The sequence below is a fragment of the Camelus ferus genome, chromosome 10 (assembly GCF_009834535.1).
Source record: "Camelus ferus isolate YT-003-E chromosome 10, BCGSAC_Cfer_1.0, whole genome shotgun sequence".
NCBI classification, from domain to species: Eukaryota; Metazoa; Chordata; class Mammalia; order Artiodactyla; family Camelidae; genus Camelus; species Camelus ferus.
In genome coordinates this window covers 10,074,584-10,097,449 of record NC_045705.1, presented here as the reverse complement: position 1 = coordinate 10,097,449, position 22,866 = coordinate 10,074,584, and the positions used below count along the sequence as shown (strand labels likewise).

The window sequence follows — 22,866 nt, the reverse complement described above, 5'->3', positions numbered from 1 at the left end:
GAGACATGCTGAAGAGGTCAAAGAGGGGTGAAGGGAATCTGAAAATTACCAAACTCACAGCAAAGCCTGGAAGCAAGGGGGACCACAATGGTCAACATTTATTGAGTGCTGACTGTATACCAGGCTCTCAGCAAAAGATTATTTCTTCTAATTCTCAAACAACTCTTTGAGATAAGTAGTCTTACATTCATTTTACAAATGAAGGAACAGAGCCACAGAGGGGCTAAAACATTGCCCTAAGTCACACAGATAGTAAATGGAGAAACCAAAGGTTGTTTAACCTAAGCTAATACCAGAGACTTACCATTTGATTACTCTGTCTTCACAGAAAATGGGGATCAAAGGTTAACTGAAATGCTAGAACCACGGAAACAAACTAGAATAAGTGTTCACACAGGAGTGTATGTCAAAAAATAGAAAGTCAAATCACTGTGGTTACTTAGAACTTAGGAGCATTAATTCAGAAAACAAAATAAAACAAGGTGGTTGATCAGAAGTCCTCCAGGAAATGTAGTTAGGAAGCTCTTTTCTATTCCAGACTTAAGTAACCAAAGAAGCTTCTCAGTCAGGCATCCCTGTCTGGCTAACCCTGGCCACGTTAGTGATAGTTCCTCATCTTACCACACCAGAGACATCTTGACTACATTCACAATGAAACTTGGTTTTACTCACTGTTGAATATTATATGATATTAATAAATGATTCTTAATAACTTATGAGGTATGATTATAATACTGTGAAATACGTATTTTAAAATATCTGTTAGAAAGAAATGCTAATGTGTTTGCAGGTAAAATGGCTTGATGTCAAGGATTTGCTTTACAATACTACAGCAAGAGAAAGAGATTTTAGGTGGGACAAGATGGTGAAATTTTGAAGAGTAATGAAGCCAGGTGATGGATGAATGGGGGATCATTATATGATCCTATCTTTGTATGTGTTTGAAGATTTTATGCTTATTAGTGATGGGGTTGGGTAATTTTATCTCAAACAGTAGGTGTCTGTTCTACAGATTTCAATTTAACGAGCTAACTTGAAGTGAATTTAACATACATTAAAGCTCATTTTGAAGCATATCAAATACTGTAACTGTGACACTCATCTTCCATCAAGACTAGAAAAGTACAATTAATTTTATGATATCTGAATATTTTCAAGGTCAAATCATGTAGATTTTTGTATGTTAAGGCTACAGAGGAAAAGGAAATTTTTTGAAAAATATTACTTCCTTCAAACATTCTGCTTCTAGTCCCAGTGAGAAACCAAAATAAGGAGAACATAATCTTTCAAATCATTTAATTCAAAGAAGTTTCTCTTCAAGCTTTTTCTCAAAATGAATTTGATTTATTCTAAATTTAACCCTATCCCTAAGTTTTATTAGTCCTTGCCCTGGGACCACTGACTGGTGTCACTCGGTACTTGTCTACTTACAGTTTTCCATTTTGGTCTCATTGGCAGAGGAAGCTCTATCTGCTTCCTGTACATTCTGATGTGTTTTCTTCATTTCCATTGCCTTCCCCAGGGGCCAAGGCTCACTGTCACTGGCTTTACCTCTAAACCAGATTCTGGGTTGTGTTGTACCTGCAAAGGAGGAAAGCCATTGAGAGCTATGTGATATGATTCTGAGAGAGATGAGGAATGAGACAAATAAAAGTTGCACATCTTTTTAAACAGAATCCTTTGGGAGGTCCATTCAGTTGAAGTCAGTTGGCCACTGTTCCCATCTGTCCTATAAAGTTGGGGTGTCTATAGACAAAGGTGGGGTCCAAGTCAATTGGGTCTTATCTGACCCCTATGGTTTATCCATGAACCGACTTCCTCTGGACCTTGTGAGAGTACCTCCTTCTTGAATGCTTCAGGCAGTTCTCAGCGTGGCCAGAAACTGACTAAGTAAAAAAGCTAGAGTTGAGGGTAGATGCTGGGAACCCTTTGCCCAGAGCTTACTTAGAGCAGCCTTTTGCCACCAACATCACTGCTGCTATGGGCTGTGTCAGCCATATGTAAGGCACCGTCCTTGGTGTTGGGGAGACAATCAAGAGGTATCCAGGCCTGCCATCTTCTTAGGGACACAGGGCTAGCACAGGAAAAACAACTTGAAAATTAGTAATACGGGATATATGAGAAGGTCAATGTCCAAATGAATTAATTGTTCAGACAGAGGCTATGGGAATTCTGTGGAGACACAGGGAATGTCAAGAGATCTGAGTGGTAAAGAAGCAAAAATAGGGGTTTTGGGGCCTATGGACCTGGAAATAAAATCTGGCTTTCCCACTTCTTGACCATGTAACCTTATGGAAGTCACTTAACCACTGTGCAAGACATTGATTTCTTTTTATCTCAAGGCCTAATAATTATACTATCAGGTATTAATAAAAGTAAATTGCTGGTAGCTGGTATAGAGCCAAGAGTGTGGTTGGTCTTCAGTCAATGGGAGCCAGCATTATTAATCAATGTACTCTAGTGGACTTGCTTATTTCTTAACTGGCATATAGATAACATGACTATTCTGGGATAGTTAAAACTTCCCCTGTCCTAAAACCCAATAGTTGTGAAATACTTGCACTTTTTCAATGTTTCCCAGATGTTATTTTTGAGATTCTAGAAAGTGTCTCTGATAGAATTTTTAATGGATGGATGGATTCCTGAGTTAAGAATAAACTCCTGAGACTGAAGTCACCCCAGCAATGACGCTGGTTCACCAAATGGGCCAGCCATGGTCCCATTTCTGAAGGGCAGCATGGAGTGATGGAACAAGCTGTACCTCTTCTCTGAAGCCTTAGTTCCATCCTGTGTGCCTTGGGACAGTGGCGTCTGCCTTTCAAGGTTTATATGGAGATTGAATTTGTGGGGTTTGCAAAAAACATAGGAATGTGCACTTTTCCATCACAGATACTTAATTATTGTTAGTTTCATTCCTTCTCTTCCATTCCCTATTCCTGGGCTTCAGTTGCAGAAGCTGTAAAATGAAGGGGATGGATTTTGTAACTTTTAAGGTCTCCACCAGCCTATAACTCAATGGTTGCTGAACGTCTACTTGTAACAAAGGTGACCTTGTCATAAATAATGGTTTGCTGCACAGAATGTCTGGCTGTTAATGTCTCTCAGTCTGTTTGTAATGCATTGCTATTAAGTCTCAGTATCATTTTTTCTTGTCCTGTCTTTTTTTTCCCTCCAGCCTTTCATTAATATTATTCAGTTGGGGATATTTAATGTAAATCAAATTGATCTCATTTGGCTTTCTACTTGACTGAGGTGCAAATGTATTTATCTAACTATGGTTCTAGATTTATAAATTCAGACCTTAATAAATGGGGGTGGGGCAGTACATGATTATTCTTCTTTCACAATTATGACATAGAAGAGAATTTTACTAACCTGTTTCTCATTTTACAAACCTGCAAACAGCCGCCTTGATCACCAACTTTTAGCATCACTTCGATCTTTCCTTGAGATGGCTTTAAATTTTGCCTTTGATATTTGCCTAACCAGTCAATGTAGGCTTCATTACTATTGGCAATTAACTTCAGTTCCTTCCAGCATGGACAGTCAAATCAGTGTGTGTGGTCAATCATCTAGAACTAATTAGAAGTATCTGCTGCTTCTGGGGCTACAATCTGCCATTTTGGGTTAGTGATTAATTGTGGAAAATTGTTATTAGGTTTCTGATATGATGCAATGTGATTTTACTCGCCTCACATCCCTTCCAGAGAGGCTGTTAGGTTCACTGATAATTTACATCCTGGCAAAACAGCCCAAAGCCTACACAGAGGCTTTGTAATCATATCCCTTTCACCGTCATTGAATCCTGCAAGCCTGCTCAGACTGGGGGAGCCCACAAAAAAAATAAAAGAGACAAGGTCTTTGAAGAGCTCACCATTGAGGGTCATTGGGGGGAAGGCGCAGGCTTTGTCATTTCCAGTCATCAAGGGCACATCCAGCAGAGGAGAGGCAAACTGTCTGACGTGGGGGGCAGAGTCTGCTTGCCCCAGATGTCTGGATACTGGGATGGGGTAAAGATCCAACATGCTTAGGTTATCAAAATATCATCTCCCACTATTCTTTCTCCCCTAGAATCTTGAGCCACTAAAAACCTTTTGTTTTTTATTTGTGAGACTTACTATGTTTCCAGATTCCGTTCCAAACAGTGGCAGCTAGGTGATAATTTTCTGTTGGGATTTCCTTCCCTTAGAGCTTTACACATTTACTTACCTGTCAGAGTCCTGTGGGGAAGGTGAGATGGTCCCTCACCATTTCCCCTGAAAACCTAGTGTCTGATGTCACAGCCTGCGCAGGGGCAGATAATAGAGTTTATGTAAAAGTAGGATTTAATGGATGACAGTCTCATTAGAAGGAGCACCTACTTTTCTTGAAGCAGCATTTGCGTAGCAAGCTTGCTATTTTTATGTTTGTCTTTTCAAGAGTCGAAAACAGGGTATCTGCACTCCCATGTTTATTGCAGTGTATTCACAACAGCCAAGCTATGGAAACTACCTAAGTGTCTGTTAACAGATGAATGGATAAAGACAATGTGGGGGGGTATATATGTATAAATATACACAATGAAATATTATTTAGCCACAAGAAAGAAGGAAATCCTGCCTTTTGCAACAACATGGATGGACCTCAAGGGCATTAGGCTGAGTGAGATAAGTTAGACAGAGAAAGACAAATACTATATGATCTCACTCATATGTGTAATCAAAAAAAAAAAAAAAGCTGAGCCTTTAGAAGTAGAATATAATGATGGTTACCTGGGGCTGAGGGATGAGGGAATTGGGGTCAAAGGGTACAGACTTGAAGTTAAATAAATAAGTTAAAGATAAATAAGTCCTGGTGATCTAAGGCATGCCATTGTGATTATAGTTACCAGTAATAAGTTGTGTACTTCAAAACTGCAAGAAACTAGATCTTAAATGTTCTTATTACCAAAAAAAAAAAAAAAAAAAGATAATTATGTAAGTTGATAGAGGTGTTAGCTAATGCTATGATGGTAATCATGTTGCAATATGTAAATACATCAAATCAAGATGTTGTCCCCTTAAACTTACACAATGTTACATGTCAGTTATATCTCACTTTTTTTTAAAAAGAGGCAAAATAAAAGGATTGATAGAATTTGTGGAAGGGTTAAGGCCTCTCCGATGCAAGTCCTTAGTGTTCCTTCTGCAGGAAGGGAAGCTAACTGCTTCCTTCCCGCCTTCCTTCTGCTTCATCTATTCTGAGCAGGAGGGAGGGTTTTTTGATGACAGATCTTCCAGATCTCTGTAGAAGTTCTCAAATTTCAGTATGCGTCAAAATTCCCAGATGGGCTTGTTAAAAATGCATTCCTCACACCCCCAGATTCTCAGTTAGAAAGCCTGCTGTAGAGATAAGAATGTACCTTTTCTGCAGATTCTTGAGGAAATGCTCAGATAGGTGTTCCAGAGGGGTCACACTTTGAAAGACTTTCTCTATATGATGCCACTACCCACCCCCCATAGTTCTCCATAGAAAGGAGACAGTAGATACATAAGGAGTCACTAAAAGAAAATATCACACTCCCCATTTCAAAGTATAAGCTGCCCCTTAATTTACTGGCAAATTAGAGGAGTTGGCCTTATGGAAAGAGTGCTGGATGAAAAGTTAGAAACTTGATGCCCAGATTTGACTCTATTTCCTAGCTTCGTCTTCTCCAGCCATTAAATTTTCCCACTCCTTTGGTGTCCTCTTCTGGGAAATAAGGATTTTAATAGTGCTGTTTCTGCTTATCTCACAAAATTCTTGTGAAGATCAAATGAGATAATGGTTATGGAGGTGCTTTATGAAATATTATGCAAATGTAAATAATTATAATTATACCTTGTCTCGAATTAGAAATGATCAGGGATTGAACTCCACAACCGCCTAGATCTTTCACAGTGCTAATCCCTGTTGTTAGGAAAGGGGTTACACAAATGTCATTCAGTGCCACGCTTTACAGCTATTTAAGGGTCTACAAATACTCCCAGCCTTCCTTCTGCTTCACCGTAGCTGCACATGCTCGTCCGAGATGGTAGTGGGGGCGGTTTTGATGCTGTTCTTTTACTGGGGCAGTCATCTTGCTTTCTGGGCTATTTCCTATTTTTATTGTGTTTGCATTTATAACAAGTGTGTTTCTGTTGGCGCTTGTCTCAGTGTCTCTGCCTTGATTATCCTCACAGCTGGATCTGTTTCCTCCATGAAATCTTCTCTTAACCCTCCTACCCAGACACACCATCACAAGTTTGAGTCTCTGCTCCCTCCCATGTGCACTCTGTGTTTATGACTGGACGCTGCCTCCCTGCAACATGAACTCTTTGGGGATGTAGCTCACATCTGGATCACAGTCTGGTCCCTGCATTTATGCATGGCTCGTTGTAGGCGCTTGATAAAGAGTGAGTGCATGAATGTAAGAACAAGTGAATGAGACAGTTCCTGACAGATGCAATAAGAAAGTCAGCCGTCTCAGCCCCATCAAAAGAAGTCTGGTGTGAACTCTAATCACCCCAAGCCTAACCCTGGCTGTGAAATGACTGTGCTGTGACATTCACCAGAAGTAGGTGCCTTGAGGTTTGTGTGGTTTCCAAGTTGCGAGGCTCCTTTTTCCTTTCCTGTGCTGGCCCAGGTGTGGAACTGCCACTTGCTTTCATTCTCTACTCTCTAGTGTGCCTACTTGCCCGCCTGGTGTTCCAGACCTTCGGTCTCACCTAGTTTTGACTAGCCCAGTTTCTAGAACTGAGTGTTAATTCTTTTCATCACAAATATCATTTAATTGCCTACCACTGAACTCCTCTTAAGCATAGCTAGTGGCTGCCTCGTTCCCTAACTCTTGGTCTGCCTTCTCGATTTGACTGATTAACTGCCACACGTGTAGCCATTCTCCCATCCTGCACACTCCAACACGCTCCTGATCAGTTACAGCGAAGAGCATGGGTAAGACTGCACAGCAGGAAGATACTTGGGACCATGTTCGGGACATGATGAAACAACCCTCTGTCATATCTCTGATTGCCCTACCATCCTTGCTAGGACCTGCCTGTGCAACCAGATTTTCATCCTCTAACCTGCCGAGTCCATCACCCTTGTGTGCAAACTCTGCCTTCTGGTCCTGTGATGCTGAGATCCTAGCAGGCCTCGTGCACTCACTGAGCTTGGCTGCAGACATGTGAATGACAAGAGAAGGGAAAAACTCGTCTTGATTTTCACCAAGCCTTGTGAGGAGAAATGTATTATTTTGATTAAAAGCATGGGCTCTGGAGCCAGACTGCTGAGGTTCTAATCCTAACTCTGTCACTTTACAGATAGAATGATGTGAGCAAATTCTATGTTTCCTGTGTCTCAGTTTCCTCCTCTTGAAAGTGAATATGATAATACTACCTACCTCATAGGGTTACTTTGAAGATTAATGATTTGAAATGTGCAGAACATTTAGAACAGTACCCATCTGAATCCTAACCATTTAGTCTCTAAAAATATATGTGCTGCTCCAGGATATACTTAATGCTATTAAAAATAATCAGTGAACAATATTCATGAGTCAATGATAGAATTAAATAATTGAATATAAGTAAATGAGGAATGGGGTGGAAAGATATCCCTCATGGCAGAATTCAAATTAGTGAGTGTAGAAAAAATGATGAACATAGAGAAAAAAAAAGTCATCATCTGGTCAACATCACAGTAATCATTGTTTTAGGCAAATGTCGTCAGTGGATGCTAAACTTCGTGTGTTGAAGTAATGAGAAATAGGGTATTTTCATGTTGTGAAAGTACCTCTCTACCATGTGCTTAGCTATTACAAAGAAGGAAATAGTAACTTGGTATCGGAGAGACCAGACAAAAGTCATCTTAACCAAGTGATCAAAATGAGCATCATTAATAATGAGACACATCAATATCGTCTGCCTCTTGATATGATTCCCTGCGAGGGCTCAGAATAACTTCTGTGATAGTCTCACCAAAAGTGCATAATCTAAATTTAATCAGGAAGGATTGTAGACAAACCCAAATGTTCTACCAAATAACTGGCCAGTATTCTTCAACAATGACAGTCACCCAAAACAAACGAACACTGAATATCTGTCTTAAATGATAGGAAATTTAAGGAGACATGACAACCAAATGCTGTATATGAGCCTAGACTGGATCCTTGTCTAGAGAAAAGTATTTAGTGGAGAAACTGAAAAACTGAAAAAATTCGGTAGACTAGGTATCAGTTTAAAATTGAAGTCAGTTCCTTGGTCTTGAAAATTATACTTGGTTATGTAACATGTTAGCACTTGGGGAATCTGGGTGAAGGCTACATGAGAATTATTCGTACTATTAGTGAGATTTTTATAAGACTGAACTGATCTACCATATGCCAAGAAAGGTCCTAATACTACTTCTGTGATGGTTGCATAAAGCAGACACAGGGGTTTACACTCCAGGAGCTAACAGTCTAGTAAAGGATATAAAATGACAATGTAAAAAGTGCTCAACATTATGAGCTATTTAACTTTAATTTTATATAAATGTTAGAAGTAGAGAAATAAAAAATACTTAATGAACAAGACAGCATTTTAGCTGCACTTTGCATGACATCTGGGACTGGAGCGTGTAAATTTAAATGGGAGAGGGGAAGTCTGGGGATAACGATGGCATTACCAAGGAGCCAAGAGCAGGTAACTTCAGTGAGAGGTTCGTTGTGGAGCATTGGGTATTTGTAGGAGGTAAGTGGGACATGGGTATTGAAGTTTCATTGGAAAGTGTACTGAAGACATTGACAAAATGTCATCATTTCATCTAGTCAATAAGGATCCATGGAAGGAATTTGAATAAGATGACACTGAGATCAGTAAGCAGAGAGGTGTAAGGGTGACTGTGTCAGATGAGATGGAAATGAGGGTGATGGCACAAACCACTGGCTAGTTTATGTTATTTAAATGTGCAGCATTCAGAGAAGGAAAAGTAGTCTACAGGTATAAGCGTTGCTTTCTTAACTGTGAAATAGTTATTCATGTTTAAATTGACCAATCAAGAATTGTGGAAGAGGTCCTGCCATTCAAAGAGGCACATGGTGGGACTGCAGAGTCATCTCATAAACAGCTGTATCACCAACACATTAGCTACTCAGCTCTCCCAAACAGGAGATGTGGACAGTTGTACATAAAGGCTTGGAAGTGGATGAGTATTTTATTATAATTTAGAGAAGACAGCATGTCAAATGCAGTCCAGGAAACTGAGGACACCATTTTACTGAGGTTCTGACCATTGAGTTCTCCATAAAATTTCTTAAATATCCACTTACTGCACAAGTGTTGAAACATAATACTTAGATTACCAGCTTTACATTACCTAATAAATCTTTTTATACCCTATTCTCATGTTTTATATTCAGAAGAGATTTTATCATTATGCTAAAGTAGAATTAATAAAATGATAACGCTATAAAAATACAGAAACATGAGCTTAAACATTTCAGAAATGCTCTGTGACTTCAAATGTTGAAATAGCTCACAATGTTTTGCTTCAAAACTGAATAACTGAATTTTTAAAAATCTATTTTCACTAGGTAAAACTTCCCAACTTCCTTCATTCTAGTTTGTTCACTTTCATATGCCTGGTTCAAAAATATTGTAATTATGAATTTTACATCCCACTTCTTTATCACTTTAACATTTTTAATATTTTTCTGTGTGTTACGTGATTTTCTTATATATTGGCTTCAGTGACGGCAAAATATTACATCATGTGGCTAAACATACTTACCTTAATCATTCTACTACCCCTGGAGATAAGGGCTGTTTTTACTAGTTACTATAAGCAATGCTAAAACAAATACCCTTGTGCATGTAAGTAGTTTTTTTTCTAAACTAAAAAATATTAAGTATTTAGAAGTATTCAGTTCTAAAGTAATGTATGTTCTAGTTCCTAAAAGTAAAGTTAGTTTATTTAACTGACCAAGAAATATATGGCATTTTTGTCATTGGATTTTCATTGTTAATAATTAATATTGTTCAATTTGGTGAAAGTTATTAAAATCATGAATACATTTGTTCCGAAGTCTAGAGAAGGAGATCTTCTAAAGATACACAGCAAATGCGTACAAAAGATAAGAACGTGAACTAAGGTTCCTAATGTTCTTAAAACTTTCTTTCAAAATATTTGTTTAACAGCATACCATGAGCCAAAATCATCATTTCCATCTCTTAGGGACTAAGATGAGTAAGACAGGCCCCGTCTTTGCCCTTAAGAAGGTTACAGCTCACAGTGGAAAATGGACACAAACATTCATTTTTAGTATAGTAAGCTCTGTTAGAACATACTGAGGTTATCATTTGATAAAAATTATTAATATCAACTTGAGTGTCTGGTATTAGATTCTTGATGTGGAATATTAACCCTATAATAATCCTATGAGATATAAGTAAAAGTAGGCCCTCCTAACAGATAAGGAAATTAAGAATTAGAAAAGGCAAACAATTGCCAAAGGTACATCAATGATCAGGATTCAGACCTAATCTCATGACTCCAAATTCCCTTTTATTATTGAAAAACCAGCACGGTCATGTCTTGTTTCTTTAATTTCTTTAAAAAATGGAGGTATATTTGACAGTGTAAAATTATGTTAGTTTCACAGGTAAAACATGATTCAATATTTGTACACACGGAGAACTGATCCCCACAATAATTCTAGCTAACATCTGTCACCTTACATAGTTACAAAACTTTTTTCTTAGGACAAGAACTTTTAAGATCTTGCAACTTTCAAATGTGCGATATAGCGCTATTAACTAGAGCCACAATACTGTACATGACATCCCTATGACATTTATTTTATAACTGGAAGTTTTGTACTGTTTGACCTTCTTCATCCATTTCTCCGTGTCCAGGCACAATATCTGGCATTCAAATTCTTTCTTTCTCTAGTGGCCTTCTCTTTTTAAAATCCTGGATTCCACAATCAATTTATTGAGGTAGCCTAGTGGTCCAGGGTTTGGTTTGATCTAGCCAGTACATTTATTTCCAAGATGAAGAGACAGATTTGGAGGCTCCGGGACAAGCTCGCACAGCCTCAACATGGGAGCCTTGGGACAGGGGCCAGAGCTTTGCCAGGACTCTTGATGAACTCTGCTAGCTCATTCTCAGTGTATCGGTAACAAATACCTTTGCATGCCCAATGGCATGGCTACCAATACCATAGAAGGACCACTCTAATTTTGCCATGGTGTGTTATACTGTTGCCACGCAAGGGGATTTAATGACAGAGAATCAGAAAATTATAGTTTCTCCATTTATTATCATCCTGCAGAGAAATATGCCTGAGTGGGCCAGCTGAGGGCACCACGGAAAATGCTAGCAAAGCAGGACCATGCCCTCTTCACATCCACATATTTGCAGGAAAGTTGGAAAGAAAGGCAGGGAATAGCAACTTCACTACATAGTAATCGTTTTCTTGGTTGAGGAAAGAGCCTCATAAGAGAGGGCACCTCTGGAGGGCAGCTGCTGGAATCAGCCTGTTCTGTCTGTGCCCTGACTCAGACCTGTACACCTAGCTTCTTGCAAAGTGATGCTGAGGAAGAGATAGAGAGGAGTAAGCCCCTCTGAGCCATCAGAACTTATCTTCCTTCATCTGTGTAACATTGGGTAGACACACAATCACTTTGCACATGAAAACATAAAAACCCTGGAAAAGTTAGTCTATGAGTCCAAAATTAAGACAGATTTCATATGATGTCTCAGGATGGGTGGATTTCAAGAAATTTGGGGGTTTCACTTTGTTTTTGAAAATTCCTTGTTTTTCTTCTGCATACTTGAGGTGGGCCTTATTCTTTGTGGGCTGTCAGCAGTGGAAGGATCTTTAGCAATCATAGTGTTCAATCCCTTTGATTGTGGCTAAGAGAGGCAAACAGGTTTTTCTGAGGACATAAATAGAGTGACTACAATAGATTTTCTAAGCCAGTTCAACTTTGAGAGTACTCAGTGTGTTATCAGTGTTATCACTCTGGGAGACCAGGCATAAAGGGGAAATATCACAGGAAATCTAGCCTGTATGGTTACTCTAGGCATAAAAATAATGAATATTGTGTCTTTTGAATGCGGTCATCAAACAATTTTACAAGTGCACCCGCTTTTGGACTGGGGGGGAAAGCCTGTGGCTGGATGCGCACATCTTGTGTCAGGAGGATGGAGAACGATATTACCCTTTTCTCTGTCGCCTGCACGGTCTGACATTTTGACGTTGTGACTTTGCAGATTTGAGAACAGGGTAAAAAGGTGATGAGCTGTTTTTCAGTTATAAACTAGGGGACAGACAGAAGCAGACATAGACTGGTGTCCATGCAAGTGTGAAGCTCGGTGTATACCCAGGCTGCCTCCATACCCAGGGTGCTGAGGGTGGAGGCAACAGACCAATTCCAGGCCCTGTTTAACTGTCAGAGGGAAGGAGGGCCCAGCCTACTTCCAGGTTCTTCTTGGCTTAGGGTCTGGGGAACTAAGCTTACCTCTGCGCTGGCTATTATTGCAGACTGCTATGTGGAAATGAAGCTGACAGGGAGGAACAGAAACGGGTAAGGAATGACATGGAACAAAAGAAAAGTTTTATCCGTGTGAAATCACACAACACGTTAATGGGTGCAGAAAATGTTTATCTGAGAATGTGCTGTACTTCCTTTTCCAGCAAAATGGAATGCTGGAAAAAACGACATTTTCAGGCTAAGTTAACCGACCAGGGAAGTGAGAGATTTCATTTCACTGTCAAAGGAACAGTTATCTTTGGGCAAATGAAGGAAAAGCCCATGAGACAAGGGTGAGAATGTGGTGAACATCAACATTCTAAAAAATGCAACTAAATTTATTTCTTAGAGTTATATAATGAGATGACTTCATTAGCTTGAATAACTCAAGCATTACAAAAGCAGTGGTAGCTTGAAGGAGGTTTAGTCTGCGTGTGCACATCAAGTGTAGAATCTCAATAATACAAGGCCAGTTTATGAGTAGATTATAGAATTCCTTCACTTTCATGTATGGTCATCTAATTAAACGTTAGTTTAGTGAACCTAGAATCCATCTACAGTGTCTCTCCCTGGTCGCTCAGCACGGCCATCTGGTCACCAAACACTGTCGATTCCAACTCTGGAATCCGTTTCCAAACTTCTGGACACGTTGTCGGTTAACAGTCTCTTTAAACATGCAGAATTGGCTGCCTTGACTTAGCACCTACTATACCAGGTATTGTGGAGGTTTTTTAGAAAAATAACACAGGAAACTTTTGTTTCAGGATTCTGGCATCTGTGAACGGAAAAAGAAATGATCCAAATAGTCTCAGATTTAAATCAGGTTTGCGCGTTGAGGAAGTGCAACTTCCTTTTATTTCACGAAGGAAGTCGGAAGATAGAGGACTGCCTTGGTCCACTTATGCTGTAACATAGTGTTTCTTAAATGTTAGTCACGATTGCTTCACTTATCAGAAATAATTTTTCATATCCATGTGCTGCCTATGTTATTAGTTTCTTTGTTGTTTCTGAATCAAATCACTTCCCGACTGAAATAAGTTTATTTTAGAAGGAAAATTTGCTTTACTTCTATAAATAGAACACAGGAATTTTAATAAATATAAGTTAAACATAAAAATGAGTAACTGTTGAAATCAAACTATTCATCAGTAAGTACCTGCTGCATCTTGAATTTTGCCAGGGGTCGTCAGATCACACTGTGGTAACTATTGTTCACCCACCGTCTTAGAAAAGCAGAGAAACAGGCATTTAGAGACTGGGCTGATTGAGAATGTGCAGGAAACCTCTAGGGGAGGTGGGGTTGGTTCCAGGCGCTCTTTTTTCTGCACTTTTGCTTTCACTACTGCATTTTGCTCTTACAGAAGTCAATTGCCTTCTCTAAAGCTTATTAATACCCTTGAGCTTCTCCAGAACCATAAACATTTGCAATAATAAAATCTTCTCCGGTTCCTGAGAAGTTTCTCTGCTCTTATGTAACAGACAAGCGGACAAAATATCTGCAGTCCTGTGGGGTCAACTCCCAGAAATCTTAACATCTAACCACAAAAGCTTGGCTATTTCCAGCTTTTTAATTTTCACTTGTTAATGTGTCTAAAACTACAGTGGTATAAATGGCAGCATAGCTCATTTTCTCTGAAAAGAGAAAAACCTCACAGTTAGAAATTTGCTGGGCTCTCAAGGTATGCCCTGTAAGATGACCCCCAACCCCCAAGATGCTCAGCTGCAAACAGAGAGGATTCAGAGTCAGAAAAATCTGGGTTCCAGCCCTCACAATGCATGGTCTGAGGAAAGTATTTCATTTCACTGAGTGTCAGTTTCCATAGACCAAAGTGTATATATATATATATATATACACACACACATACATACATACACACACATTATATATATGTGTATGATGGGAAAAATTATTCCTCATCTCAAAGTGTATACTTTTGTGAGGCTTTGCAGAACCTTCGGGGACAGATGGGAGCATACTATATACATTTAAACTATTCCATGGAAAACTTTCAGTTACATCTATTATATTTAAGATACTGTTGTGTTGTAGATGCTGAGCACATGTGGTTCTTGCTTTCAAAGAGCTTGCAGTATAATGAGGAAAATAATGTATAAACACCCAAGAAATGACACAGTATAATACAAAGTGTTGCTTGAACTGATAGCAACTAAACATTTTTAATCTGCCATTATATCCATTATTGCTAAACAGTTTTCTTGGGACATCCTAATGAAATCTACATGGCAGGATCAATAAATTATACTAAAATTAAAAGGTTTAAGAAATCCAGGGGAAAAAAGAGAGAGAATGCACTAAAGTAATCACAGCTCCAAAAGGATCTTTTCTTTAAAAAAAAGATCCTAATTTAAGGCATCTCTGAGGTCACCCAGTCCAAGAAAACCATAGCCAGGACAGGTCTCCAGGGCAGAGTGAGTTCTAACTGCTTACATGCAGAGTCAAGGGGATGGAATGAGGTTTCATGTTCTGAAGCCAACAGTGTTTTGCATGGGAAGGATTACTTCTGATGTTTAATCAAAGATCCCTTCATCTTCTTTCTCTGTGTATTCTCTCCCATTCTGAATATTTTTCTTTAAAAAAAAATGGTCTCGCAATAGCAGGACAAGGAACTTCGGTGTCAGGCATTTCTTAAATGGATAACCCTGCTCTCTGAATTGATGTTTCCTCATCTGAAAAATAAGGCGACCGTATTTACTTTGACAGATTAGTATAAAGATGAAACAAGGTAACACTGACAAAATGTTTAGAACACAGCACAGTATTCAGGACATAGTAGATAGTCAGTAAATGTCAGTTCTTCCCCAGAGTCCATGTTAGAGATTATAATATATTGTGCAAATACTGTGGATTTCTTGGTTTTTATATATTTATAACACCTATTCATAGCACTACACCCTACTTATTCTTATTGTACTTATGGTCATTGGTTCATTCATTAAAAAAAAAAAAAAATTGATTGATGTGTCCATGGAATAGATCTTGGAATCTAGACGTTAATGGAACAGAGTCTTGTGCTCAGCAAGCTTGCAATCAATCATAAGAGACATACATTACAACTACTAGTTTCGATGCAACTTTGTAAGCGCTATGATGGAGGCATATACAGTGTGTGATAGGGCTCAGAGGAAGGAGTGCTCAGATTTGATTGTGGGCAGGGATGTTCCAATGAGGAAATGGATGAATAATGTCCGTGTTAGTCAATGAAGAAAGAACTAGAATGTGATCCAAGAGAACCTGGACAAATCTTACTTTTGGTCTCATTTTTGTGAAATGTCCCTAATGATACGGGCCTTGATTCAGTGGTCCTAGGTCATCTTAGACTGTAGCTAGGACAGTCTCACTCTGTTTATAGTCTAGAAGATATTCATGCTGACAACTGTTGGGGAAGTCAGAAAACTCATATCCATTTTTATAAGACCTTATGCTATCTAGGATGAACAAAAAGAATGATTATTTCAATAAACTACTCTTGAGCAAATATGACCTTGCTTAAAACTGTTTGGACCTGATTCCTCAGTTAATTTCAGTAAACTTAGGTCTAGTGACTGTTCCATGCCAGCCACTGGAGACAGAGCAGTGAACAAGACAGTTTCATCACTAATGTCACTCCCAGTCTCAGGAGAAGACAGGAAGATAAACAGAAATATTCCAGTGATGTTGGTGTAATTTGGTAAAGGATAGCCAGTCTCAGTCACTAAATACTGGCTGAACATTTGTACCATGACATGGAACTACACAGGCAGCACAGAGACACAGTTGACTTCAGGGCTGGGAGTTCACAGGGGAGTTCATTACCTGGGGAAGGTTACATCCAAGTTGTATCAAGAAGAATCCCAGGTGATTTGCCAGGCAATGACGGTCTTTCAAGCAGTAAAGGAAGCCTGAACAATGTCACAGGGCTGTAAATCAACATGGTGACCTGAAGAATGAGCATGACTTCAGGTGGTGAAGATGGAGCGAAGGGGGCATGAGGCAAATGCGTAGAGCACAGGGGATGTTTAGGGCAATGAAACTATTCTGTGCCATATTGTAACAGTGGATAAATGTCATTACACATTTGTCAAAACATAAAATATACAATACAAAAAGTGAAGTCTAAATGCTAACTGTGGGCCTTAGTCAATAATGTACCAATATCGGTTGATCAATTATAACAGATACACTGTGCTAATGCAACATGTTAATAACAAGGGAAACTGGCGGTATAGTGAGGAGATTATATAGGAAGTCTGATAAATTTTTCCATAAACCTGAATCTGCTCTAAAAAAATATTGTCAATATCAATTTAAAAAAATAAATAAATCATGGCATAGCCATGAGTTGCTAGAAAGCCCAAACTAAACAGACTATTTGGTCATACGGCAAGCAATGGGAGATTTCTGGCTCTTTGCCCAGGGACCTCCCTTGTTCTCAGTGCGGAGAGATTTATTGTGCCAGCACCTCCCAGACAAATGTGAGCGACTGAGGAAGTAGAAGCAGCTGCACCAAGAGCTCTGTGTGTTACGGTCTTTGAAAAATACAAAAGCTACCATGGAATGATCCCTCGCACTTCTGGATTTTCCTTCTGCTCAATGCTTAGAGATGTGTCCAAAACACAGTCACAGCAAGGGCCCTGGAGCGGGACGGAGCAGTGTCAAAAAGCGAGGCAGATTCCCCAGGAAGCTATGAATGCTGGAGGCGGATGTTACATCAGGTCATCAGGGCCCTCTGTGCTAGTAACCAACTCAAATTATCACAGTTTTACAGGAGCGGCTCATTAATATCATTCTGCTACTCCACACCCGTCCCCCGCAAAAAGGCGAAAACCAGAGAAAGGTACGAACACAATGCCAGATATGGTTACAGGCTAACTGCACAGGTGTTAATTGTTAGCGATTCTCAGCCACGCCATATAATCTTGGCTAAATGTGGACCGAGAGAATATTCAGTTATTTGATGTTTTCTTCTCATTGCTTTGCTAATTGATTTAGAAATGTGAATTGACCCAATGCTCAGTGAAGGGCCATGTGTTCAGCTTGTGATAATTAGATATCACTAGTCATTCAGTCACACCTTGTATCCCTGGTCTGTTTTTCTGGGAAGAAATTAAGAAGCAATGAGGTGTGTCTTCATAAAAGTGAACAGTCTTTCAAATTTGCATCTAGTATTTGTGAAGAACAAAAGCTGTCTTTTCCTTTGTCAATTTCTTTTCACGTATTTGATGTTCTTGGTACAACAGGACATCCTCGTCTGTATTAACCTGAGGAGCATAACCGTTTTATTACAGAGAGAGATGTCATAAATGCTTTGCACTTCATTTCTAACAGTCAGTGGCTGGATGTCAGTCACAAACTGTCAGCTACTTAGATGGCCCACGATCAAGCTGTTGATGTACATTTGTAACAGTATGATTCTGGAGAGGTTTATCCTTGTTTGGAATAATTGCTATTTAGCTTAAAAGTATAAATATGCATGATTAATGCCACTGACAATGAAAGATAATGCTACAGCTATGTTAAACTATGTTTTTGTAGTTGCTAATTTGCACTAAACGTGTTTGTCTGAATTAGGAAGAGAAATCTCACTTTGGAACAGTTCCTAGTTCTGTATTCCTCAGTTAATAAAATCAAGAAAATACAAAACAATGCATTTGTATGTTTAGATTCCCAAATGCTGCTGAGGTGGCTGTAATGATCAGATGCTGTAGTGACCAGAAAGGTCCAAGGACCTTTCGTAACCCCGTATTCCCACCAGAAAAAGGTGCAATTCCTAGAAAGAAGGAAAGTTGCTCTTTCCATGATATAAATACTATTATCGCTAACCATTATTGAGTATGCTTCTGTGTTGCAGGCAGGATGCTAAATGTTTTACATGGATTAAATGTATTCCCATTTAATCTTCCAACAATCCTAGATTAAAGTTCTGTTATTACCAAATTTGTAGCTGAGGAGAAAAAGATTCAAAAAGGTTAAATAAAGTGCTTAAGTTCACGCAGGTAGCAAAGTGGCAATGCCAGGATTTGAAAGCACACATTAAAATGCTACGTCAGAGGGGAAGGTAGAGCTCGGTGGTGGAGTGTGTGCTTAGCATGCACAAGGTTGTGGGTTTGGTCCCCAGTACCTCCAATTAAATATATAAACAAATAACCTAATTACCTTCCCCCTAAAATTAAAGATTTAAAATATACATTTTTAAAAAGTAAAAAAAATGCTACGCCCTGGTTCTCCTATATTAACCACTGTATATTTGTTTCTGCCTTATGGAAAAACACATCTGAGGTTTTGTAGAAATTACTGAACTCTTGTCCCTCTCAGCAGGGACTAGTTTTGAGCCAAGACTGGTTTTAAGCTCAACATGAATCACCCCCTTCCCCCTCACCACCACCACACACACACACACACACACACACACACACACACACACACACACACACTCTGGTAGTGACTGTCCTACAGAAACTGCATGAGTCTGAGTCCACAGAATGGTCTTTAGACAAGGCACATGACAATTTTCAGAGACATTCGACAGAGAGATGCCCTCCAACATTCTTTTAAACTTTTTCTAAAACATGTTGACTTCATTTTGGATGAACTGGACGTCTATCCATTACAGAGAATGTCCAGTGGTCTTTTATAGCAAACAGTCTGTTTTTATTAACTAAAAATGGGAAAGGTCTGAGCAAGCAATAGCTCACGTTAGCTTCACATTGACAAAAGGAAGAAGGGGTCAGCAGATGTTCTAAAACAAATGTATCTTTTGTTATTGCTCCCAATCTGTTTGCCCAGGCTGTCAGTAAGGTACCTCAGCCAGTTACCTCAGTGTCTGTTTCTCATGCCACTTATCCTGGAGGGCTGCATGGAGGAAGCCTCGTGCTCTAAAACGAGCTTTGTTGAGATTGTACCCTGTCCAGGATGGGTATCTGGTTATACCCACATTAAGTATGTTTCAAGCCAAAACTATCTTGGTCATGATTTGTAGGGTTCAACTTCACAGCCTTCTTCACCCAGCTAACTGTGTGAGAGGCAGGGTCTAGGCAGTTTTTTAAAGTGAATGGCAGACTGTCGGACAGATACTCCCTCAAGCACTTTGTGCAAGAGGCTGAGTGGCCTCTTAACAGGTTATTTACATTTAATGAAAGGATGCTCACCCCTCCCTTCACTTCATTGTCTGCTCAGGACAACTGAGATCCTGATGAGATCTGCACTCCTCAGTCAATATAAAAGACTCCCACTCCAGGCTCTTTCCAGAGTATTATCTTGAGTTCACTGCCACACATTGGATGTTAAAACAATATTCAAGAAAAAGGCTTAGATTTTGTATAGCAGAGCCACACCGCTGTTCCCACCCCCTGTGCCTCTCTCCATAATTTTGTACATGGCATTCATTTATTCCACGAATATCCACTGGATACTTCTTGAATGCCAGGGCCTGTTTTCAGCCCTAAGGATATAGCAGTGAACAAAACATATGTCTCCTGCTACTATATATAAAATAGATAAACAACAAGGTCCTACTGTATAGCACAGGGAACTATATTTCAATGCCTTGTAATAGCCTACAATAAAAAACGATATGAAAAGGAATTTATATATATATATATATATATATATATAACTGAATCACTATGCTGTTTATACCAGAAATTAACACAACATTGTAAACTGACTAGACTTCAATTAAAAAAAAAAAGGACACAGGGACTTCTCTTGAGCCTAAGGAAGAAAAAATAAATATAAAACAGAAACATATTGCTGTCTTCATGGAGGTTATAGCCTAGTAAGGAGAGACAAGCAGTGAAGAGATAAACAAGTAATGTGTATGCCATGTTAACAGTAACAAGTCCTCAGGAGAATGCTGTAGCGGGGAAGTAGAGAGTGATGTACATGGGATGGGATGGAGCCCTTTTAAACAGGATGGCCAAGCATGCCTTATCATGGAGGGGGCTTGGAATAACAACTGGAAGCAGGTGAGGAGTTTAGTCAAATGTCACCTTCTCCACAAGATCTTTTCGGGAGCCTGTACGTTATCTGAGAAAGGAGTCCTGTGTCTGTTCGGTCATTATTGAATGTATACTGAGAGTTAAGCCTTTAGAGTAAAAAGTGAATTAGACCCCGTGCTCTCCCTTATGTAAGAGTAAGGAAAATGGTCATAAATAAATAATTGCAATGCTCTAAAATATGTAGATATAGAGACAAAAAAAGGAAAATGGAAAATGGGAAGACAGAGAAGCAAACTGAGCCCAAGGGGAATATAAGAAGACTTTGGGAGAAAGGTGATATTTGAACAGAGAATTAAAAGATGATAACCCCTAATTATAACAGCTCATCTTTTCCTTTCTGCCAGAGAAAATTTCTACAAAACATGCTTTCTCCTCTTTACATTTCAAATTACATCAGGAGTATATGAATACATCTCCACTGTAGAACTTCCCAACGGAAACACGTAGCGTAAGTGTGAAAGCTACCCACCACCGGCTCGAAAGCCTGGGTCTGACCACGTTGTTTTGCTGAAAATGCAGGGGGAGTGAGTAAAAGAAGACAATTTATTTACTCAGTAAATACGTATTGAAGGCTCACTGCGTAGTGAGCACTGTGTTGAGTGTACTGAATACAAGTGTTAGGCAGCATGGTCCCTGCCCTCAAAAAGCGTACAGTTCAGTGATTCCAGGCAAATAGAACCCCACGTACAGGCATTGATTTGTAAGGAAACATGGTGCCTTCAAGTGGTTTGATAAAACCAGAAATTACACCACATCTCACAGACTGTTTCAGGGGTTAAGTCTTGAAAGAGACCCAGGGGCTAGATTATAAATCTGGAAAGACAGCCAAGGTCTAGATTATAAAGGATCTTACATGGTAACTGAGGCATTCGGATTTTAAAAATATTTTCTCTGAGGAGCCTTTAGAAATTACAAGAGTGATACTTTGCATGTTCATGGCTCTTTTGACTAAATAAAAGCCACCTCAATATTTTGATAAATTTCCTTAAAATCTTTCTAGTACATTAACATATTTTATTTTAATTAATAACATAATTATCATTCTGACTGGAAGTAGTTATTACAGAAATTATGGAAAAACACAGAGAAGTATTGGGCGGAACACAAAATACATCTGTAATCCAAACACATAGACAAAAATGCTAACATTCTGATGTATTTCTTTCAAACATACATTTTCCTAAATGTGAGGATTTTTTTTTAGTGTGTCATATATGCTTACTAGTGTACATGGGCATTTTCCCATGTCTTCAAATATTCTTCAAAAACAATGTAATGACTAAAGAATAATACTCCGTTGTATGGAAAGGTCTATTTTACTAACTTGGTGCTAATTTAGGGTAGAGTTTTAAAACATGGGCTGAGGAGTCAAACAGAAGTAGGCTTGAGTCCTTGCCCTGAACCTGCCCACTGGATGTCTCAAGGAACTCAGTCTTGAGAAACCTCAATTTCTTCATCATTAAATGGGGATCATTAAAAAGGGATCTAGTTTATAGGGTTCTTACGAAGATTGAATAAACTGTGGAAAAAAGTTTCAAAGCATAGTGCTTGGCGATACCAACCTTTCAATAAATACATATTAATTACCACTAACAAATATAATTATTATATGTAATAAATCATTAACAACTATTTTCCTGATGTTTCAGTGTTTATAAAGCAATCTTAACACACACAAAGACTAACAGATGTTTTTATTAATATATAACCCTTTATAGGTACTAACGTCGGCTTTTCCGTGATGGAGAGCTGATTCCTCCTGGTGCACACCACAGAAGGCCGTTTTTGTGCTGAGTTCTTTCTCAGGAAAGGAAGCATCACATTGTGTAGCTTTGCCAGTCAGGCCCAGACATACATGATGATTTACTGCTTTTCTAAGTAGGAAACATTAGACATAGAAGCAGCTGGACTGGCTTGGTTTTCACAAGAAGTCTAAGTCACCCCAAGTTAGCCAAACCTGACCAAACAGCCTAGGGAATGCACCTCTGCCCTAGGCCACTCAGGATTTGGGCAGGTGCTGGCCCAGGCTGCCGTGGCTTTCCAGACCAAGCTCTCCTCCTTCCCAGCAACTCTCCTCCTTTGTGCCCTAGTGTTCCTCCTGAGAGCCATGTCCCGCTGGCAGAACCATACGTCTTTTTTTCCCTCACTATTTTTGCAAGAAACTTTTAGAATCATAGAAAATCAGAGAATTCTAAAGCTGGGAAGGGATTTTAATGTGCATCTAATTCAGGGCTTCCTAAATATGGCTGCGAATCAGGATGATCTTGGGCTACGATCAAAACAGAAATTCTCAGACTCAACCCCAGGTCGCCTAATTCTGTATTTTTACTGTGCCTCATGTGTTATTTTTACATACAACCAGGTTTAGAAAACA

General features: G+C 39.2%; 1 protein-coding gene and 1 long non-coding RNA gene across 6 annotated transcripts in view; one reads left to right on the top strand and one right to left on the bottom strand.

The window, feature by feature from the left end:
• LOC116666591 (metabotropic glutamate receptor 5-like) overlaps nt 1–22,866 on the top strand; it is a 279,400-nt gene that overhangs the window by 204,645 nt on the left and 51,889 nt on the right. The window lies entirely within an intron of this gene.
• LOC106730636 overlaps nt 1–22,866 on the bottom strand; it is a 51,513-nt gene that overhangs the window by 6,658 nt on the left and 21,989 nt on the right. For 2 of the 5 annotated variants that reach the window (XR_004323093.1, XR_004323092.1), the window contains exons 5-6: nt 3,875–4,000; nt 1,432–1,581 (exon numbers count right to left, since the gene is read on the bottom strand). This is a non-coding gene — a long non-coding RNA (uncharacterized LOC106730636). Of the gene's footprint in view, nt 1–1,431; nt 1,582–3,874; nt 4,001–10,843; nt 13,270–14,470; nt 15,183–16,308; nt 16,433–22,866 lie in introns of those variants that run through there. The other 3 variants (XR_004323094.1, XR_004323101.1, XR_004323099.1) reach the window with 3 other exon arrangements.